The 24,975-nt window shown below is 30.9% G+C and overlaps 1 protein-coding gene and 1 long non-coding RNA gene across 2 annotated transcripts in view; one reads left to right on the top strand and one right to left on the bottom strand.

Annotated features, from left to right (window-relative positions):
- Positions 1–24,975, top strand: part of LOC143195860 (cubilin) — a 172,286-nt gene that overhangs the window by 47,547 nt on the left and 99,764 nt on the right. The window lies entirely within an intron of this gene.
- LOC143194948 (uncharacterized) lies at positions 6,341–6,853 on the bottom strand. The gene is made up of 3 exons (XR_013005415.1): positions 6,723–6,853; positions 6,587–6,665; positions 6,341–6,434 (listed from the first exon to the last, which is right to left on the bottom strand). It is a non-coding gene; the product is annotated as an uncharacterized LOC143194948 (long non-coding RNA).

Below are 24,975 nucleotides of genomic sequence, written 5' to 3'. Positions count from 1 at the left end.
TATTTTGATTATTTACTTTATAGACCTAAGTTTAAAAAAATTAATAGTTAATTTAATATCAATTCAAATTGAAATATAATTTATAAAATTGTTTCATTTATATATTCTCAATTTTAATATACAAACATTTGTTATTTCATTTATTATAACATATTTATGTTTATAACAAGGAAAGGTCCTGTATAGTTATACTTGATGCTTTGAAGTTGTTACAGATTTGAAAATAATCTTGCTTATGATAGTTGGTTATAATCTTCATTTCAGGGCAGTTAAACTTGATATGTTATTGCTATGTTTATTGTTAATGTTTTGACGCAAATGTTTTGTTGATTATTGAAACTTAATTGAAATTAGATGTGAGTAAGAGCCATTTTAAAAAGGCTAGTAAGTATTATCGGTATTGAGATAGTTATTTTAATATACAGAAATTATTTTTTTTTAATTAGCGTTATACATGAAATACATTTCTGAAAATATTGTGAAAACAGGTTTTAGTAATATATCATACATTAGTAACAAATATGATTAACGTAAGAAATTGTGGTAAAATTTTAAAATCACAGGGTGATCAATAGTCATTTTTAAACTGTTTAAAAATATTTATTATGGGGACTAGACATAAATCATTTCTTGTATCACCCCGTGCTAACACCGTTAGTATGTAAAAAAATAACTATACGCTTGAATATGGTAATTTGAAGCTTTAGGGTAATTAAATTGAAAAACACTCGATTTCTTTGATAAATTCTTTAAAAGTAAGCAAATATACAGGGACAAAAATAGAAATTCATCAGTTCGAGTACATTCCCGTGTAAAATCCATCCGTTCGTTCGAAAATTAAGTTCCATCAAGACAAAGGGCGACGTTTTATTAAAAGCCGCCCCGATTTGCATACGGACGACGGCGATGGCGACGATCTGATACAAACCCCCCTCCCCCCACCACCATCACTCCCGTTCTCATCTTGCCCCTCTCGCCCCGTCGCCGCCCGCCAACACTCGGATTGACAGATTTGTTTCGATACAAAGAAAAACTAAATTAGCCGCCGAGATTGATAGTCTCGCTTCAGTGGGGTTTCATTAATTCTTCTTAAAAATAATAGGCCCGAACGCCAGGGGGTTGGGGTAGTCCGGGAAAATATTTCCCTCCCCCGCTCTTCCAGCCCGCTCGCTCCTTTCGCCGCTACACCATTCCCATCCATTCCAGTCACTATTGGGGTTGTTTCTGTTGTTGTTTCTGGCGGAGCGAGGAAGTCCGGAAGAGTAGGAAACGGATTTGATGGCTTCCGTTGACATAATAATTTATTATACGATAAAAAAGAAAAGTTTAAACTCATCTTGTTTAGTTACTCGGATGCTATGAAGATATATGATCGGAATTAATTTTGCACGGTGTTTTAAAACGGTTTTCTCACAGGGTTGAGGAAAATACAAAATAACAGAAAGAATAAAAAAGAAAAGAAAGTGCTGCTTCACCAAGACAATGCACCGTGTCACAAATCGGTGAAAACGATGGCAAAAATCCATAAATTGGGCTATATACCATAGCTACGCCCATATTCTCCAGATTTGACCCCCAGTGTCTATTTTCTGTTCTCAGATCTCAAAAGAATGCTCGCTGGGAAGACATTTTCGTCGAATGAAGAGATGATCGCCAAAACTGAGGCCTATTTTAAAGCAAAAGACATATCGTTCTACAAAATGGTATCCAAAAGTTGGGGGGTCGCTATAATCAGTGTATCACCTTTGAAGAGAATTATATTGAATAAAAACAACTAATTTTGCAAAAAAATGTGTTTTACTATGGTAAGCCGCGGACTTTTCAATTGACCTGTTACATTTCTATTGAATGCATTTAATAACTAGATAAACCGACTTGGAGATCCTCCTACGGTTAAGGTAGTGGCGAGTTCCATCCCACTTAGCCAATCTTATGGCATTAGCCAATCCCAAACAGCCAATGCACGTCATACAAATTTATAATGCAACGTTGCCGCACCAAATTTAAATTTTAGTTAAATACACAAAAATAATGAAACAAAAATAACTTTATCAAATATAACTTATTTTAAATTATTTTTAATAATTTAATTAAATTGCAGTGAATTAAACAGCCAGACTAGTTTGTAGGTTGTTATTATATTTACATTAGACTCTATTTCCACACTATCTATGAGGTATAGTTCTAGGCACGTCTTTTTATGTAGTGGCATCTCTTGGAGGCCTAATATGTGTATTTTACTTTCATTAGAGAGCATATCAACTTTTTACGTTTAGTATTTATTTCCTGTATTTCCTTGCTAGTCTTTTAGATATCTCTCATGAGACTTTTCTGTTACTGCCAGTGTACATTTTCCTTTATAAAATCAGATTTAATCACTACATTCTCCATATCTGTAAAACAGTTATTCCCTCGCCATAAATTATAAACTAATACTCATGTAAAGAACTATACAAATATCTATGCACATGCATATTTTACACTCTACAATATGATTTTCTATAGTTATTCTATATTAATCTGCTTTTGTCGATCTGTGATGGTAATCATCAGCATTGGGCTAAAAGCCTACAACAAAAAAGTTTCATTTTGTCTCTTTCAGAATCACTATTCAAGTTAATTACTAAAGTGTTAATTTCTAATCTATTCAACACTTTTTAACAATTCTACTATCTGACAACATCCTTTTGTCCCTATCTGATGGAGTTCATTCAAAACAAAGATGTTATTGTATAGAATCTTCCTTTCTACAGTCTCTTTTTTCAGGCTTGTTTCTGAAAAAATTAAATAATACATACATTTAAGTGAAAGTCGCACAGTTGTGTGTGACATTAACACTGAAAATGTGGCGTCTACACTGTGTCAGTTCTAGAACGCGGAAATATTGCCATGCTTACCATACCTTGATCTTAACCCAATCTTATATGGGAACCATGAAAATGTTACTTTGTAATAAAAAATTAAGACATATTCAGAGTGGTCAAAAATAACCATGGAAAATGATTGGAGGGTAATGGAACATTCCGCAGTATTATTATAGTTGGCGTGCTTACCGTATCACCTAGATCTATCTTGCAGATGTTTTGTCAAGTTTACGATTACGATACGTAGTATCAATTACGATATTACAGCTGCCATATGGCATCTGAACCATTTACATTTTTAACAGTTTTACCAAATCGTTGTTTTGATGAAGAAACCTTTTCAATTCTTGAACTGGATCAATTGTCTATCAATTTCTATATCTGGATTGCCTGTTGTGTATAGATTGGCCCGAACTCGTTGGATTCTAAGCCTATCTATTTAAGTTCCAGTTACTCGAATGTATTTGTGACATACCAATACGACTATTATCAACTTCTCTCTCTCGCTGGTCATGAGTGCGGTTAGCACGTGAGGTATCTCATCGTACATTTGATTGAAGTCAGGATTTTCACGTTATCCAATCGATTTTATTATCAGAAATACCTACATTTGTGTGAAATACAAATCGTGGTAAAGTACTAAAATGTCAGTGCCGAGAAATAATCTTGAATCTTTAATAAATTATATATACTAACCTAAATAGTTCTAGTCAAAATTTTTAGTCCCTAAAAAATGTCCAAACCGATGCATAAATATTTGGCAATATTCAACAAGAATGTCGATCCTTTGTGACTCTAAAAGTAAAAATTGATAAAAATGATATATTGTCAAATTATCTCTGTCAACCATAACAACAATTACTTTATTCAAGAGCTTTTTACTATATGGATCATTATATGGATATTATATTTAATATAGGAAAAATTATATTAACTAGATTTAAGATACCAAGTGTGTAATTAATCTATTTTTAGGTACTTTCCATTTGTAAATATAATTACTTTTGATGATTTAAAATATAAGCTAGTTCAGTAGTTCAAAACTCACTACATCTTATTACAACTGAACATTTTATTTATATACGTTGCATGTTGTGGTTCTCAAACTGCTGAATTCTCTTCATATGCGTTCGAATTGCAGAAACATTTTTATAAGGTGTGTTTTCCAGTGATGTCCAGTCCAGAGTTGTATGCGTGTAGTACTAAACTTCACATCGAACAAAAAAAGCTAGGTGAAACCAGGAGTTTTCTCAATATATGTTCATGAGTATAAATGGTGAAAAATAAGGAAATTGGGTTCCGTATAAACTCAAGATAAAACACGTCGGATTCCGTTTTCTCATATATGGACTACTGTTTCAAAAACATTATCGAAGGTTTCTTTGCATTGAGTCTTGCTGAAGGACCAGTTGGATTCAGTATGGCAACCTATAGGGGCACAGCGATAATGACATGATAAAGTGATCTTAAAGCTTGATAACGCACAGTCATATAATGCAAAAGTTGTTTAGGAAACTCTTTCAAACCACCATATTTTCCAGTCCTACAAAACTTGATCTTACTGTTATGACAGAAATGGTTTCTCGTTGTCAGACTTTACATTTTACAGCCGCAAATGCAAATATTCACACATATTAATAACCCATCCAATAAAACAACCGATTTACGTCATAAATGAAATAGAAATTGTAGTTTGTTAAAATGAGAATCCGTGGCCGATTTCGCTTTCTCATTTTATTCTGATTGGTTAAAAATATATAGAATGCTCTCTGACACATTAGAATGTATAATCGAATCACTCTATAAAATTACATTTGTTTTAATATTGGTGGACCATGTTGCCAAATGTCTTTAAAATTCTTCAGATCATTATTGATTATAATTAAAGTTTATAAACTGGCAAATGTCTTGGTACTATGCTTGTTGAAATTATATCTATAAGGAAATAATATAAATTTTGATTACGTCAGTCAAAGTAAACTTCTATATATATATATATAACAACCATATTTTTCCCGTCCTTGTGGTTATTGGAGCGAGTTCAGAAGGGTAGAGGAAAATTTGCCCCGTTGGCAAAATAAGAGGGAATCCCTTTGATAAACGAATCGATTATGATTGGTCGAAATCCTTTTATGGAAAAGCTGTTTTTCCAGCTTTTTTTGCTAGATTTTTTTATATAATTTGTGCGCGCTTGTGTGCGTATGTGTGCGATTCCTGAGATATCTTTTCAAAATGGGATCGGGATTTCGGTGGTTAATATTTATGATTTTTTTAATAAAATTCTATTGAATTTATGCGAAAGTAAAATATTAAAAATTTTGCGACAATATATTTTTCATCAATGCTTTTATTGGGTGCAATAAAAATATTGGAAATTTCAGCAGAAAAGCTGGAATTAGTATAATACTTTCGAGCATTTCCTCCCATCAATTTTAATCCACTAAGAAAATCGATGATATATTATTATGCAGATTTTGGTATTTTAATTTTTCTATATAAGGTTCGGCTCTGCTATTTGAGCTATTTCAATACAAAGCAATTTGCAGTTGTAAAAGATTTCGAAAGTTTAAGCATGGTCAATTAATATCAAGAAAAGAGACGATAACTTAATATCAAAGTAACAAAACCATCATAAAAAAGAGGTATATATTACAATTGATGCGTTCGTATCAAACATTAGAAGTGGAACAGTCGATATATAAAAGAAAAAATAACTAGTGAGTCACATCAAAATTAACAACAAAATCCATGGAAACCTTACACGCAAATACCTAAATTTCCAATTTTTATTTATTTTGATTAACGGCACAAAGTCTGGTTGATAGCAGTTACATAATTGGATCAATTTCTTTCAAAGAGGCATGAGAAAAGACTCCATTCTCACAAGAATAGTGAAATATTACAACTATAGGATACCACCAGAACAGGACACAGACTCAAAAGAATCAAACCATCTGATCTTGTGTAGTGTTGTGTAGTAAGGAGCATATATTAAAAAATTCAGCAATGACATGTATAAACATTATTTCACCAGAGACTGAGATAGGGCCGATGGGTCCTCCTAATAATTATGTACCTAGATTTAAGTTATCATAAAGACAAATTGTAGGTGTGACGGAAACGACTAGTAATAATATATTAATTAAATAATAATGAAAAAAATTCTTTAAAAAGAGGAATGTCAACGTTGTGCTATATATTACAGAAAATACAGAATATTTTCACTTTACATTATTGTAATACGAATGAAAATTTCTCGAATACCTAACGTACTCACCAGATTTAAGACCCTCTAATTACTTGTTGTTGTATGTTGTACAGTAATTTTCGACAACTTTTTTCTCTCTAGCATCATGGCAATTTTATGTCGAAAGAATTATGTTGATTTAGCGTTATCGATCCATTTTTGCACTTCTACAACTTCGAATACGTTCGTCAGCCAAACTACAGTCTACTTAAAATAGCAGTGAACTCACGTCATCTGAATTGATGATGTCAAAAGTGGAAATGTTGCCAAATCATCTCTGAGTTTTAGTTTATTTTGGCTATGATATATAACAAAATTCTGATCTAAATAAAATAATTAAACTATTGTAAATAAAAAATATAAAGAAATACATTAAAAACTACTGTTATAAAATATAATTGATTTTAATAATACAGTACATCTAATCCATATATTATCAAAGAACTTACGACTACAATAGTTTTATTATACTTACATAATTATTTTTCCATACAAATCTATGAGTTCTAGCCACGTTTTTTTATGTAGTAGTATCCCCTGTAGTCCTAATCCACCTAATTAACAATTATATCCAAGTATTATGTTTTACTTTCATTAGTGAGCATATTTACCTTTTATGCTTAGATATTAATGCCTTCGATATAGTGTTTCCTTGTAAAGCCATTTTGATATCACTCTATTTCTTCTTAGTTAGTATTCTTTCTCTCCTCACACATTTTTACCAAATGCTCTTGTATATTCTGAAAAATTACACACATATCTGTGCACATAACACTTTCACACTCTACAATAAGATTTCCTACAGTTATCGTATATTATATCTCACCTTTAGTTGTTTCCGTTCAGATAACGTCTGCCGGTTTATAACCACAGAATAACTAATACTGTTTTTGTAACGTAGAAATGAAAATTTCTTTATTTTGTGGTTTACAACCTGTAGTTATTTTAATCAATATTTTGTCGAATTTTGCCGATGTTTGACAACCGGACGACTTTGTTAGGTTGATTAGTTTAGATGTTCCAACTTGCCACGCAGCATATTATCATCATATTATTATCTTTTTTAAATGGAATAAAATGAGAAGGGAAATATTTTATGACTCTAAAACGAATTTACAATTTGCGACAGGTACATATTGATGACGTGAGCCCATTGCTATTTTGAATAGACTATATATTGCATCGATCTATAGAAGTAGAATTGGTAGATGCTATATTTGATGAGTACGCTAGGTATACTTCTCCACTTTTGCAAAGTGTAGTATTGTCATACAAGAAGATAACGTTGCGCCTGCTGCTTGCTATGTAGATCTTTTGTTTAACAATATGTCATTCATTTCACTAAATTCACGTTAGCAGGCATCTGAAATAATAATTTCATTCGATTTTAGAATTGTTCGGCTTCGGGGTTAATGTGGATGGACCCATACTTATCACAATACGCCACAGAAAATCCTTCTTTTTTTACCACAGTAATCCTGAAACACTTGATTCATCAGCTGTTATGCTATTTGAAAGTTTTTTGACAGTTTCAATAATTATTTGTTTTCGAACTCGTTCGTTTTCTCACACCATAATGTACCATTAACACAAAAATCATCACTTTTAAATAATTAAGAGCAAAAAACACATGAGTTTTTAAGGGTATTTAATGGGATTCGACAATACATTTATTCAAATTGACAAACGTATATATCGCCAATATATTAATACATATTATATATTCAAAATACATGAAAGTACCTAGTATATATATTCAAATCCTTATCATTTTATTGTACAAGGCTTACAGTCGCTTGTTCGCGAAAACAAAAGCTTAAAAAAAGAATTTTGATTTTAAATATGAACTTAGGCCTACGATATGTAGCCTAGTCAGAGAAGCTCCTTTCGCTATTGATCAATTTAAAAATCGTTCGTAATTATATTACGACGTTTCGAAGGGGCTTTCAGCGACCGTTCAATGATAATTTGTCGATTAATTGATTAAATTATGATTGGTGTCGGCGTCATCCTGAAAACGAAGCCTATTTTATGCGACAGTTCCACAGCGTTAACGTCCGCTCTTATCGAAACATATTAATTTAAAATATCGGTTCTATATTTTTCGGTATATTTTATTCGATTACCACCAAAGCCCGGGGAATATTTAATAATTTTTATATCCAAACATAGATAAATTTTAATAAAATTGTTCAAATTGGTCTTTTTTTTAATAATACAAAAAATTTAATACAAGGAATTCTTAATACAATACTAGATTTTAGTTTTATTAGTTATAATGGGTTAGAATTTGCACTTATTGTAAATTGTTTGCATTTTTGTTGATAATGAGATTTAATGATGCCTTGCATTGTCAAATCAAGAGTAACATCGTAGCTGCCATTCTTTAATGCTTTCTTGGACCTTTATATCCAAAACTGTGTGGAATCTTACTGTACTTAAATAATAATAATTGACCATCGACATTGAAATTGAACTAGATGATTATGTACAACCTATATAAAGTTATATTGTGAGTTTAAGGGAATAAAGGGGCCTTTATAACTGCCGAAACCGAATATTAATATCACCGTCAGTTGATTTTAAATATTTATAGTAAACATTTGTATTATTGCGAAAGGAGCCTTCAATACTCAACTACACAGTTTTTGACATTCATTAACCCTATTTTATTTTATATTGGCTTTATATATATAAATTAACATATAATATTAAAGATTATAATATTTTAAAAAATTCTTTTAATTATTTGTTTTTATTATATTATTAAGCTCCATTTTAAAGGAACGAAAGCTTCCGGTGTTCTGTAAAATTCTACCGACTCCAAGTAATTGCACTTACTCCAAATGGATGCCTGAGAGTTGCAATAGCTGTTCCTTTCCACAGCTAATGGGACCAACATAAGGTGTCTGAAGGAGTTTAACAATTTTTGGTCACACATTTCAACTTCTAAGCGTGTTAAAGTGAGGATTAGCGCATATAGTCGATAGCGAAGATCAACAAAATTATCCGACATATATTTTTCAGGTTCATTATAGGTTGCTTCACACAGTGACGAGAGAAGATCTTATCTATATAGCTGCGATTCACTCTAAATCCTGCTTGCACTTCTCGATTGGGCTCTTCAGCAACATTTTGAGCAATTTATTGAAGACTCATTCTATTACTGTTCATACTTCATTCACTATTGGTTCATCGTCAGGAAATGAAATTCCTGGAATACCAATTTGGATATATATATATATATATATATATATATATATATATATATATATATATATATATATCCAAAGAACCTTTTTTGCATACGTCATCTAAATTTGTAACGTCAAAACGTTGCAATATTGTCGTATCAACTCCGAGTTTTAGTTCATTTTGGCTTTGACATACAGCAAAATTCTAAATAAAATAATTAAATAAAAATATTGTTATCAAATATAATTTATATTAACATTATAGTAAATCTAATGCATAAATCTAACGCAGTTATAATAGAATGTAGGTTAGGGCTGTGTTTGAGTGTATTTACTCTTTTCAATACCATCTATGAGTAAGAGTTCTAGGCGCTTTTTGTATGTAGATGTATCCCTTGGAGGTTTGATCCAACTAAATAAGAATTATATATTCAACTAATATATTTTAATTTTATTAGGGAGCGCATTCACCTTTTACGCTTAGTTCTTGTGTCTTTTAGTACAGTGTTTCCTTGTAAAGACATTTTGATATCACTGTATTTCTCATCAGTTTGTTCTATTAGTACCTGTATACATCTTTCATGACGAAACTAGATATAATCACTCGATTCTCATTAATGGATTTGTCATATCTGCAAGACAGTTATTATTCTTTTTCTCCTGACACATTTTAACCTAATGCTCATTTATATTCTAAACAATTATACATATAAATGTGCAAATATATCTTTTTCACTCTACAATAACATTTCCTACAGTTATCATATATTAATTATATACTCACCTTTACTTGTTTATCATCTCATCGCCCTGTCATAGAAACTGTCAACATTGAATCATATCATATTTAAAAAGCTTCATTCAAGGGAATAACTAAGCTATTAAATTCTAATCTAACATTTGTTTACAATTAAATCATTTGTCAATTTCTTCTTCAATTTGTCTGGTCGAGTTTATGCAAATCGAAGGTTTTATTAACGAATCCCGTTTCCAGCATGACGTACAATATATCTGCAATGAATTATTAATAACTGTTATATACTTCAAGTATTAAGTACTAACACAATACCTGAAATATTTAATCACTATAATCTACAAAAATAAAAAATGATTTCTGCTAAAAAGGTTTATTTTAAAAAATAATTCTAATTATGTTGACATTACAAATTATCTTAACATACTTAACAAAAAGATACAGAGACATCATTGACAGTATTAATAATAGTTAACATAATTAATTTGATTTATAGATTAAAATTAAATCTTTTTACAAAATTCATCTAGAAACTATATCGACTATTTTCGCGCAATTGTAAATTCATTCTAAAAACGAATTTGCTGAAGATAATCGAAACGGAATAAAAGAAATCCGTTTTTATGAACCCCTTTTTAACTATCCTTAATGAAGTTTCGGAATATCCAGTCAATATATCCACAAACACTCTTTGTTGATTGGACCAAGATATGACGAATCAAGTTAAACACGACAAAATTTACTTTTTTAAATAATATATTACGCTAACAAAGCTTAAATATGATTACTTGAATGTGAATGTGAATGTGGATGTCAAACTTGATTGTATGGAGTTTGTTAAAAAGAAACAAGCAACAATTTGTATTAGACCATAAAAATATGATGGTGGCTTAAACGGCCATTCGAACTATTTCTACATAATAGGTTGCTGCTGAACATGTTTGGTAAGTCTGTAGTGGTTCACAAATGATGGTCCAAATCGCATACGTACACCCCAAAAACAAGACACATAAAATAATAGTATGTTTGCTGCCATGCTGTTTGTTTTGTCAAAATTACCGTGGCAAGTTAGATGATTGAATAGCATGACTAAATAATAAAACTTGGGTGTTTTATTTGTTGATGACGTGTAGACTTTTTGGATATATAGTTTTTTTAATAGCTATTCGTCAACTGAAGATCCGTGAAAACCAATTTCTTTCAATGAACCAAATTGAACGACATGCTATTCCACCACATACGGCTTAATATCATATAGCAGACGCAACGATGGGTTATATGCTTCAATGATTTGAGAGTATTGTTATCTCTAGTAAAGGTGAAGTAAATTAACCGTAAATATTATACAATTTGACAATTGATCGTGGTAGATATTTATTGTGGGTTTTTTAAATTAAGAATATTTAAGCATCCACAAGTATTTTACGGGACAAAAAATATACAGCCAAATATCTTTATACGGCCTTTTATGTTCAATTGATGAGGTGCAAGCCACATGTTGCGATCAAATTTAAAGAATTCAGGCAATGAAAATGAAATACAACCAATGTACTGGTTATTCTGTAGATACTCAGGGCTGTCGGCATATAGTAAGATTTTACTCTACCAAGAAGTTTTAAAACCAGTGTGAAATTATAGTGTTCAACTTTTGGGTTGTACAATCTAAATTAATTAAAATAATACACAATGTTTCCAAAATAAGGTATTGAGAAGTATTGTTGATGCCCCATGATACAGACGTAACAATAATTTGCATCAGAAGGTAGAAAATGTCGATAACGTCGAGGACTATGTCCAAAGACATGAACAGAGCTCCTAGATAATTATGGCTTAGTCAAAAGAGTAAAGGTTTTACGATTTGATCTAGTTCAGTGAAGGAAGTTGTTAGCTATCCTAGAATAAATACTTGTTCATTCTATATCTATTTTAATTTCATATCTTATATTATTTTATAATAATAAGTAACTTGTTTATAAATAATTTACTTAAAACAAATTATGTCTTTGCGCATTTATTTACGTAAAGAGCAGAGAATATACTTTCATGTTCCTATATTTCACCATTAAAATAATATGAAAATATCGAAGTACTACAATTACTTTATAGCAGTGGGCTAACTCAGAGGCCGGAATAATAATTAAGACTCTTGTTATTAAGCAGGAATTAACAAGATCAGAAAATTCGTCCGAAGGAGAATAAACGAGAGCGGCCGCGATCGGCAATTTCAATAAAGAAATCGTTATCTTTGAGGTTTCGGTAAATGTTTTTTTCTTGTTACATTTCTGAAACAATAAGTCCGCCCGTTCGGGCCTTAAGCAAGCACGAAAATTAGTTTTTAATCGATCGGGTGGCCGTTTAGAGCGCTCTTCCTCGATATTTTAATTACTGGAAGGTGTCAGCGAACGATTTCCGTTTGAAAAGCGCGGAAATCGATCCTTAAATCGAAACCGAACTTTAAATGGAGTTTAATAAATGTGTTCCGCGCTCCATTCGGAAGTGGGTAACAGAAATTTTTAATTAAGAAAGTGGTGAAAGCCGTCACAGAAGTTATTGAGGATAATGACAATTTTCTTGAATTGAAATTCATCATCAGAACATGTAACCGAATTGATCTATAATATTCGGTTTGTGTTGGTACTGGCCGACCTTGTCAAATATCTACAAAAGTATTGGAGATAATAATAAGAGGTTATAAACGTTATGAAACAAAAGTCAAAATTGGCGAGGCAACATTGCCACATGCTGACGTCATAAATTCTGATAACGTGCATTGGCTATTTTATTGGACCGACTATATATCCTCTTCTTAAACGGTTGGATCGATTTTGATTATTTTTTTTATGTGAACCCTTTCCCGCGATATAGTGTATGTTCATACGCAGTAATATATCGCGTAATCAAAATTACATTGGCAGCATATGACAATACTTTCAAATATTGTCATTGTCAGTTTTTTTCCCAATTTTCTGTTTCTAATTTTAATTTAAAAGGTTAATTATGTTTATTTGTTGTGTAGCTACTTAAACAACCTACCACGTTTTCGAGGATGAACGGGAAATATAGGCCGACGTACACATAATGCAGAAATAACCTATAACTATCTATTGTATAGAACTATAGAGGAAACCTTAGTAATAACAAAAGTAGTCATCGGAAATATAGAACAAATTTAAACATTGTCATTGATACAAAAGTGTCATTAAATGCAAAAGTGAACAAGAAGAAAGGTCTCTGCTGCGCATCAGAAAACAATTATCTTCAATTGTTTAATAAGCCACTAAATATATTGAAAACACTATTAACTTCATACTATGAACTTAAAATCGTTCAGAATGAGGATGGTCATAATTTTGAATCAGCATCAACATTCAGAACGATTTTATGGCTAACGAAAGCTGGCAAAAATTAGTACATGCTATCTATACGATCACAATGAGCAGATAGAGGAAAGAAAAATTGGGGGACATTTTCAAAATAATAATAAATTGGTCAAGTTATTCAGCATATTATATTTCAATAGATTATAAAACGACAATAATGTTGTTATCGTTACACCAGACAATGTACCATTGGATGATTATTGGAGTCTATTCCAGTTTATTCCAATACTTTAGTGCAAAGCCATACTTTAGTATGGCCAATATTTAAGTCTGCAAAACCATTGTCAAATTAAAAACTGTTGTACTAGCTAGTTGTTGTACAGTTAACGTAAAATCTCAAGCGGTATAAAGAAAATATCAGTTGCTAGATGACATATTTAGTTATTCAAAGAATATTTATTCCCGATATATAAAAGTAATTCGGTACATACGTGTATTATTTAAACATTAGTTAAGTATTTAATATTGTATACCAGTAAATCTGTATATAAATAAGCAGAAGGCTTATTTTATTGAGTTATCCGTAATTTTCTTATCCAATATATATTTTCTTCTCTGATCTTAATCACTTTAATGTACTAGATTACTACACATCAAACATAACACAGATAACTTTAGCTCAATTTGATATTTTTTACAATTTGATATAACATACGTGAGATATTGCGTTATTGTGCTAAAATCTTGAGAGCTTTGAGCTATAAAATCCTTTGATAGTAAGTTTTACTATATTCACCATATGGTTAAGACATTTTCCAATTAATTATTACTTATTTCTGTTATTTAGCTAATAAACATTAATTATGAGAAAACCAAAAAGAAGAAGTTGAAGTAGATTCTTAAACGATTGAACGAAAATTGGTTTTCCCAATGATCACTCAATAAGTTCTGGGTATGATATATACATAATATCACATTCTAACTTTTCTAAGCCGAATTTAATAGTTCCAACCTTCCAATGATAAACATCAAAGGTTCATGACAATCCGAAATTTATTTTGAAAGTTGCAATGTTTTTATTATTTATTTTGGAAACTAAAAATAAAAAGAAATTTTGTGTATTAATCAATCGGCTTAGTTCGGTGTAGTTAGGTGAAGTTCATCAAAGAGTATCGCATCTAAAGCAGTAAGATCACAAAACGTAGATTGAAGGTGCTTAAAAATCATTTGCTATAAACCATTACAAGTAGGAAACAGTTCATGAATTCCTGAGTCAAGCATGACAGTTCATGGTGTGAGGCTGTCAAAGGTCAAGTGAAGTTGCTGTGAACTAACACGGTCTACAGGAATTTGGTTAGAAGATTTCACTTCAAGTTAAAAGACCACCAAAGGAGGATATGGGAAATTATTATTATTACAAAGATGTCATAGAAAAGTATACAGTCTAAACAGTATCAATCAGAAGATCAACAAATGCAAAAATGGCGGACGAAGTACAAGTTATTTTGAAAAAAAACTATAACTATAATTTGTCTAGATGGAACAACGACTAGGTGTAGTAATTTCTCTAAGAAGCCGGTGTTACATCACGTCACTGCTATGTCACTGGCTAAGAGCTACACTGTATTTGAAGAATTGCGGCCATATATAGGGGCCTTGTGTTTTGACACTGAAGGTAAAACTAATGAGGTAGGTTTGATCTGTTTTCTAATAGATAAAAATCCTTAGTATTATTTTGTATCATTGTTCAACAAGTCGTCTCTTCTTTCCGTTAAATACAATAATATTAATAAAGTAAATTTATTGTTTTATATTTTAAACCTCTTCACATTTCGTAACTTTTATTTGAACTCTTAGCGTAAACGATTTCTATAAACGCAAAACTTCAAAAAAACGTTATCGCGTTATTAATTATATTTATGTCGAAAGTTGCAAGTAAAAAACAAATTAAAAGTTCCGGAACCGTTCAAAATTGTAATATTAAAGTTCAGTTATCTGTTAGAGCTTTTAATTTTAATGTATGCTTGCTATTAAGCTAATTATGCATTTTCCGTTGCTATAACTCTTAATGTGAATTATGCAACAACCATAAAATCATATTAACTTTCTACCTTTATGAATACGCTGTAATGAAAAAGCTATATTTCTAAATTTATTTAAAGTTCTGTATGATAACATTACCTTATGTAACAGTGTAATGATATTATTAAACAATATACTATTTCAATGCTTGATAAAAAATAATTTTATAAAAATGTTTTTGATCTTCATTAGTACATTAGGTTTCATCTACTGAAAACTCTAGCATCATGAAAGGAGAGTGAGATAGTAAAATATAAATGAATTATTTAATATGTTAAACTTATTTCGTTTCCTTCAAAATTATATTTTTTGTATAAAAGTTAAAGCATAGCATCAAAACTATTTACCTTACTTTACCTTCAAATATTAGCCTTCTTTTCTTTTCTAGCACGAAGGCGATACTGGATGCACAATATAAAGCGGACTAACAAGAGGGTACAAGGAAAGATGATTTAAAATATAACTATTATATATTTCCTTATGTGGTTGCACTGGATACACTTATAATCCTTTACTAATAACTAATACTAATAATTCTAATCTCTAACACTAATATCCTACAAAAATATATAACATTCATAATCTTAATCAAATTAATTCAATATGACGCCCTAAGAGTCAAAGTTCAGAGCAATTTAGACAAACCGAAAACTAATAGTGTTATAATGTAATAAAAGAACGTTCTCGCCCAACAAAATAATCTCTCACAAATCATCTCTAACTGAAAAGTCGTATTATATAAAAATGTCCCATTATGAAATGATGTCCTACCATGGAACCTTGTGGGCAAACGATGTTTTTAGTCTACTTACCAGAATGAAAAGAGAGGCTTACCTCTATTGAATTATTGACAACTTCAAGGAACCTTTAGGGTCTGACTAGGTCACGTTTCTGTAGGAACTGAAATCAATGAATCCGAGGTATCGGGTACGAATATTTTGAGAGATACAGGACAAAAGGACACTGAGGGTTAAATCTATTCAAACACAAAAAAAATCTAGATATTTCGCTCATCATTACCATTCAGTCTTAACAGAGGCACCCCGTTTACATACTATTGATTTATGCCAACATCTTCTCAATTTTGAAATAATTATTGAGTACTTTTCGTTGAATAGCCTTAAAGCCCTCTTCGATTTGATTTTAATATCCTCGAATGACTGAAAACGATTTCTTTGATGAGTTTTTTAATTACAAAGGAATTCATTCAGGCGAACAATGTGGTTACAAAATAACGAGTTCTTTCTTCTAATAGTGTCGAATAATAAATGCAATATATGAAAACGCATTATTGTGAACGAAAATCTACAGGATATCGGCCCATAATTCTTGCGTTTGATTCGACTCACTGTTCATATTTGCCTCTTAATAATTTCGTTCTGCTCAAAATTTACATCTTGCTATTTCATCTACTTAATCATAGTAGTACACCAGTAGGTTTCATTTGAACTAAATTTTCCATTCTGAGATCATTGAAAAGTCTGTAAATAACAAATTAAATGACAGCCAATGCATATAATCTTGTCATCTTGTATTAAAATATTACTTTTAGACTCATATTCACATCAGATCTAGATCCAGACATTAGATTCACGTCTATAATCGTAAATCCGTAATCTATTATTTATCACAAAACGAGTAATGTTTTGCTTGAGATTCTGGAATATGAATACACAGTATTTTGAGTTCCAAACAAATTTTTTCCGTGCACAGATTTTTATGTAATAAATACTTGCCCATATTATAAAGACGCACATAGTCCATTCAAAGTTATTTTGTACATAAGTAATCTAAATTTATGTATGCTAAGTTTAGATGTGGTGAAATGGGCACCGACGGTGAAGTGGACGCCCAAAAGAGGTTGTTACCGAGGAAAACATTAATAAAATCCACTAAATTATTTTGAATGACCGTAAATTGAAAATGAATAAATAGCAGACACTTTAAAGATATAACAAAACCTGTACATCATATCATACACGAATAATTGGGTATGAGAAAGCTCTGTGCAAAGTGGGTGCCGCGCGAGCTCACATTTGACCAAAAACAAAGACGAGTTGATGATTCGGAGCAGTGTTTGAAGATGATCAAGCGTAATAAACATAAGTTTTTGTGTCGACATATGACAATGGATGAAACATGGCTCCATCATTTCACTCCGAAGTTTAATCAACAGTCATCCGAGTGGAATGCACACGACGAACCCGCTCCAAAGCGTGGGAAAACGCAACAGTCAGCTAGCAACGCTATGGCGTCTGTATTTTGGGATGCGCATAGAATAGTTTTCATTGACTACCTTGAAAAACGAAGGACCATCAATAGCGACTATTACATAGCGTTATTGGATCATTTGAAGGACGAAATCGCCGAAAAACGGCCGCATTAAAAAAAAGAAAGTGCTGCTTCACCAAGACAATGCACCGTGTCACAAGTCAGTGAAAACGATGGTAAAAATCCATGAATTGGGCTTCGAGTTGCTTCCCCATCCACCGTATTCTCTATATCTGCCCCCAGCGACTATTTTGTGTTCTCAGATCTCAAAAGAATGCTCGCTGGGAAGAAATTTTCGTCGAATGAAGAGGTGATCGCCGAAACTGATTTTGAAGCAAAAGACAAATCGTACTACAAAAATGGTACCGAAAAGTTAGAGGGTCGCTATAATCGGTGTATCACCAGTGAATTTAATTTTGTTAAATAAAAAAAAATTATTTTGTCAAAAAAAATGTGTTTTACCATGGTAGGCCGGGGACTTTTCAACTGACTTGTTATGTTAATATAATTTACCTTTATCTCCGTTTTTCTACATAATTATAAATTATTGTAATAAGCAGTTACTCCAACAAAATATATAACACATCATTACGATAATAAATAATAACGAAATCAATATTCCGCAAGTGCAGATGATTTTTTATATTGGACGATATCGTTTTTACCGTGAAAACACCGCAATAATCGTTGGTGAACGCCTTTTGGTGTCATTTAAAATCAACCAGACTGACGCCGGCTTTATTTATTGTCAATAAAATATAAATTATTACCTTTTCACGTCGATACGATGAATAATACTCGTAATATGTACATATTTATATGTCTGCTCATTTTATAGCTTGCTTTTATCGGTTTGTTATTTTAATTGTACTTTTGATGTCGCCTATAGCTGTTCGATATTGCGAATTTATTGTCATAACAAGATGTCTCATTTATGTCATTGTGATTGACATGTTTTTATAGAATCATATCGTCAATGTTTATTTTGTTTGAGAATGGATTTTGATTTTTAGTAGATAAGGTCATTTTTGTAACATCGACACAGAATCTTAATGAGGATTTACGTCTTATAAACTGTAATAATCCTCAAGTATAGGGTTTTTCAATTTATGCATGTTGATATTGGCAGCCCCTGGCAGCCATGTTATTTTAGTGTTTTTTTTTAGCCACTTCCTTATCATTCAGTCTCTGATATCCAATCACCATGGAAAGTTAGTCGATTGAGGAGGACACCTAAATGATAAAAACTTGTTATGAAAATAATATTATAAATAAATTTGATGTATTAAGCTATCTAGAATATCTTTAAATGTTTGAGCTGGTTTTTTGTCCAACAAGTCTGGTCACTATATACGAATTTTTTTCGTTCTCCAGATCTATAAACAGATCATTTAAACCAAAATCTACAATTGAGATACAACAAAGCAAAAGCAGAATTAATTCATGTTTTAATGTTTATTTTTCATAAGCTGTCATGTTTCTCAATCATGACGTTTTTTAGGCACGTTGATATTTTCAGCCTATAACGATCATGTATTGTGAGGGCCGTTCAAATAAAATCACTTTCGTAGGTAAGACTATTGAACAGTACATTTAATTAATATAACGTTGTTATGAAAATAAGTTATTAATGAATCAATCCAGCTCTAATAATAATTCGTATTTTGGTTGAGTAGCTATGTTAACAAGCATAATAATGATATATGGAATGCTGCCATCCCATATGAAATTCACTGGGTGGCAATTTAATAGAGAAAGATAGATAAAGAGAAAATGGTAAAAATTTTAAATACTTAAACTAATATCAACATAAATACTTAAACGTAAATATTCAATTAAAAATAATAATTGTTAGTAAATTTATTTGGCCGAAGATGGTGTTGAAATAATACTGGTCTGAACTTGATAAGGTTTGATAAAAATGACCTAATCTTCAATCAAAATTCATGCTAAATCCAAGATTAGTTTGCTCAATTGTTTAGTTTTTTTAAATATTAAAGTCTCCTTTTCTCAACGAGAGTTTATGTTCTCGAGGGTCGACAATCATCCCAGAAGACATCCGGTCTCACCCAGTCTGCTTACTGGCATGACTGGGATCATTTTGCTTGTCAGATATTGCACTCTCACCCAGGGTAATCACAAATATTAAACAATCACAAACATAAATTTACGACCATGCCCCAGCAGGATTCGAACCATCAACAACTCTTTAGTATTTATTGAATAACTGCTTTAATATGCTAACACCTTCGGACTTGGGAACAATTACAGAAACATCACTTCAGATTTTAACCGAAAAGGAAACATGTTTGCAAATGGTTAATACTTCGAAAATGTATAATATAATTATTTAATTCTAATTAGTAATTCTGTAATTATTTTTCTTCGTTTTCTGCATTTTTCAAATAATTTGGTGTGATTACGGTTCTTACTCAGTAATTTGATGACTATTCGAGTGAAATAATTACGAGATTACCTGTTCCACTAATTAGTATCAAAATAACTTAATTATTATAATATTAGATGAAACGGTTTTGGAATGTGTCTATTAGGGAATCAGATTGTTGATCACTTTAATGTTATAATGCTGCTGTTATAATGTATTCCAAATTAACGATATATGAAGTTATTTTCTAATTAGAATTATTATTACGAGCCTCATATTTGATATCTAAACTAATGATATTGCTTTTACAAAGGCATTTTTTAATGAAATTATAAGTTTTTCTAATCTTAAAATAGTAATGTACAGAAAAGGCCCGCAAAAATCTCTTTATTTCACTTATGGGTTTAAACTAATTTAATGTATAAGAAGTTCGAATAATGTATTACTAATTAAGTAGTTAAAAAGTCAAAAGAATTAAAACTATGATCATCTAATAACAACTACAATTATTTATAATTTAAAAATATATTTGTTAGTATTTATTCACAATTCTTTGGAATATGATACCCTGTCTTTTATTCTTTTTGTTATAACTTACAATTAGAATTTTAATCTGTTAGATCTTATTTCTGTTTGATCTATAAATATTTTTAAATGATTTTTGTTATATTATATTAAGATGAAATCGTCGGTTTCACAAACATTATCTATTTTTAATGTTATTTGTTCCAATATTATGGGATAAAAGCCATTTTTATGCTATTACTCGAAGATGAGTCTGCTAGGGTGTTTCAAATAATGTGTAATTTTTCGACATCAAATCCATTTATATGAAAACTGTATAAACAATCACCAATTTTTAAGAATATTTCGTGGTCTAGCCCACGATCTAAATATTTCTTTTGATTAATTAACACTTATAACGAATTTATAATATTATTTTCATGATTAGTCAACACTCAAGGAAAAATTGAAGTAACTACCATACCTAAATCCTAATATTTTTGGTAATTTTGGATGTTTTCACTAGTTGCTCTCCACTCAGCTGACTTCAGGAATGTTGAGCACAGATTTCTATAAGTGGATTAATTATATATCATAATTTATTATATGGTGATAGACAAAATAAACTTCAGCATAACCTCAAATCATTCATGCGGGCTTCTGCTGGATGACACGTAGATAATATCAGTGACCACTAGCCACCGATATCTCTATCGTTCAATTTGAGTCCAAGACATCGTTCCGTAGACCGCGTTGGTTATGATGGTCATATTAACTGGACGTAGTGCCCACTTTCCATCGTTTCAATAACTAAATATAACCAACGGATTACAGAAATTCCACCAAAATAACTTTGTCGACCCTTATCCATACTAGTTAAAGAAGCCCTACTATATAACGTTTTAATTCACCTTACTAGAGAATAACAATTGGCTTCCTTAGTGCAGAGTATCCAAAAATCTTCTTTTATAATGCGTAATATTCTATAATGATTATTAAAAAATAATATCTGTAAAAATACTCACTGCACCAAAATGGATAATTCCTTTATTTCGTGTTTTCGTTATTGCCAGGACAAGTATTGCATAAACAAAGATTTTTTTTTAATATCATTTTATCTTAATTATTTGAACCTTTACACTTTCTATAAACAACACTCTTATTATGCTGTTGCATTTAATCAAATAATATTTACCTTAAATGTTACAAAAATAACATCAATAACGACACAAGAATTTTCTTTAAAATTATACATAAAAATAGAAAAATACATACATAACCTAAGAAGTCTTACAAAATATAAAATCGAAAGAAATAAAGGAAATTTTTCGTCTTTTAACTATCGACTCTCTAGTGATTTAAACGCACAGTATGTGCCTATCAACAATGGTGCTATGTATTTCTCAAACTAGATACTAAGATAATTAAGGATACTTACTATATGATTAAATTAAATAATCGCTATCGCTGCTGTTCTCGGTTAACCGAATTGAAATCTATTAAATTGAAGCACTCAGGACTATAATGCTAGAGAAAAAAGTCATATTCGTTCATTTTAGACTTGCTTCATCAACGTTGAAAACGTTGGATTTATTTAAAAAACCATGAAAACGTAATGGGACAAAATCGAACGAGACGATATTCTTTAGCGGGATCGAGCCGTTATCCCAATTTTGGGTGCCGAGTTGTGGGCCGCGTCCTGGAGAGGCTGATGACCCTGACGCGCATGATGTTGCCGAGACGCGAACCGCTGTTACGACCACGCCTTAAGGCGCTGTCCCCCATCATCCCCCAATAAGCTGATTGCATCCACTTTGTTTACGTTTATTGTTATTGTTATTTGTTCCATTCTCATCCAGAGCAGTTGACTTTTCTTTCGGCTTTTGTCTATGTGTGAAATTTTTACCTGACATTTCTTTGTTCTTTTGTCTGATTTTATTTTGCTGACCTAGAAAGAAACGTGCAAGTGTATTGCATTAAAGTAAATTGATTGAACTTTAACATATTCTTCTTCATTTTAATATAAGCTGACAGATCAAAGTAATTACCTTGATATAAAAGAGTTTAATTTTACAAGACTTAATTTCAAGAAAAGATTATTAACGGCCTGTTAAACAAATTGTTAAAATTGTAAAATTACTGTTCTGTAAAAATTGTTCAACGTTGGTTTCACTTTTATTCATATTGCTGTGCTGCCAAAACTATCTTGGAATTAAGCTAAGATAGAAAACCCAACAAAATTGTTGATTAAAGCAAATTATTGTCAAGAGAGATGAACTAACTGTTTTAGCCTTTTCTTGCAAGTTTTAATGAATTTTGCGACCTATTAGGGAGTTAGTATTCACTTGCTGGAAAAACTATTTGTGTGTTAACATCCACATTCATATTTTTATTAATATTTCAAGCAACCAAGCAAGATATTTCTTATATAATTATAAGGTATAAGTAAGATATAAGCTCCCAGTAATATTCGATGCAGTAATTTCCTTAATTTGATCTATTTATTTTTATTTTGTTTATTTTGTTTGTTTGTATCAATTACTGAAATTATCTTAGTCTATCAATAAAATAGCTAATTTATGTCATCAAAATGTATGAGGCCAGTACCTAATGTCACCGCATCTACATTTACAAGAAGAATTCTGCAGACATTTTGTAACATGGTCCAATAGTGCCAATTCAAATCAAATTTTGTAGTTTGATTCAACTATATGTTAGGACGGGTTAGAGAGACTTCCATCCCTTTTCAACTAGGGTAAAAGGAGAACAAAAAATTCGGTTCCAGTTCAAAACGTGTTTTACGTAATTTGACGTAATCCGTAACAACTATTGGTTGTTTTATTGGAAGGACTATATGAATTTTAAGTTTAAATACCGCACACCAGAATTTTCAGAGCATTTTCTGAAAGAATCCAGAATATTCCGATGGCTTTCATTGGCAATATTCTATAAATTTTGGAAATTATCTTCAAATTATTACAGATCGAAAACATTAATAAGGTCTATGAATAATAAGTTTCGTTACTATTCGAATCATGTACAAGCAAGAGAAATTTATGTGTAATTGGCTGTACAAATATATATCTACTCATTTATTTAAAATTTTCTAATCACATCAACAACAGTCATATCTTTACAGCGTTTGTTGGTTGATATTTATTTATTATGTGTTATAAGTAGGAGATACATCATATGCCACTAACTATTTCTTCTCACAAAATAATAGTAATAGTACAAATCTAACCACCCGTATTTACCTATTTTTATTGAGAAATGTATTTTAGCTAACAATACTATATTTTATATGGCTATTCTATTACTATTGTAATATGGCTAAGTATAACTGTTAAATATGTATAATGTTTATATAACTTTTAAATATAGTAGCAGTAACATTATTATTTAGAGTTACTTCTTTAGCTTTTAAAGATCCTAACTGACCAGTGTACCATTGAAACAACTTGCCTTTAATATAATAATATGCACAAGACGATTGCCCTTATATCTTGCTTAATTGGCATTGATTTAAACAGTAAAGAACTGTAATGTAAATGCACTGAAAATGATATAGAGTCAATTGGAATGCTCTCTTAGGCAAAATAATTGAAATCAGTCCAGTAAAACTGAACTTAGAGTAATACATTCACAAGTAAAAGTAACTTACATGGTGTATTGAAATTTTGAAGTTTGAAACGCATATTTTTAAATCATTTTTTAATCATGTCTGCCACGGGCATTTCCAAAAAATATCGACTTTGAGGAAAATGAATCAGTCAAATTGCGACTTATTGGGATAGATATTATAAAAATAAGATCAAAACATATTTTAAAACCATATATTTCACCTCCTCGAAGAATAATGTAATGGGATATGACGTAAAAGCTAATTATAAAATAATAAATTAATAAATAAAATAAAAATAATAACGCAAATGGTGGGAACAAATAGACACAAATAGAACTCAATAAACACAATGATAAAAAGAGACAACCAAAATAGAGATTCTATCCAGACATCGCACATCAGCACCCACACCAAAGTTGTAATGGTTATTTAGACAGCGACATTTATCTCAGTCTTATAGCCCATACATAGCTCTAATCTGGGTGAATCGTGGACAGTTGCCTAGTATGTGATAGACTAAAGTAAGGGCAATTGGATCAAAACAAATCGGTTATAATAGTTCCGTTGTATTTTGCCATTAACACTGAAAGTAAAGCCAAAATCCAAACTAATTAAGAATGTTTTCTGCATTATAATTTGGTTAAGTTCATATTGGTTGGCGCAAATCCGAATTATGCTTATTAACATGCATCTTGATAAACATGATTTTATAGTCAACATTGGCATCA

The sequence above is a fragment of the Rhynchophorus ferrugineus genome, unplaced genomic scaffold, assembly GCF_030347505.1.
Source record: "Rhynchophorus ferrugineus isolate W39M unplaced genomic scaffold, kcgeb_rfMv2 rfM4, whole genome shotgun sequence".
In the NCBI taxonomy this organism is placed as follows: Eukaryota; Metazoa; Arthropoda; class Insecta; order Coleoptera; family Curculionidae; genus Rhynchophorus; species Rhynchophorus ferrugineus.
This window is presented reverse-complemented; position numbering and strand designations above follow the sequence as displayed.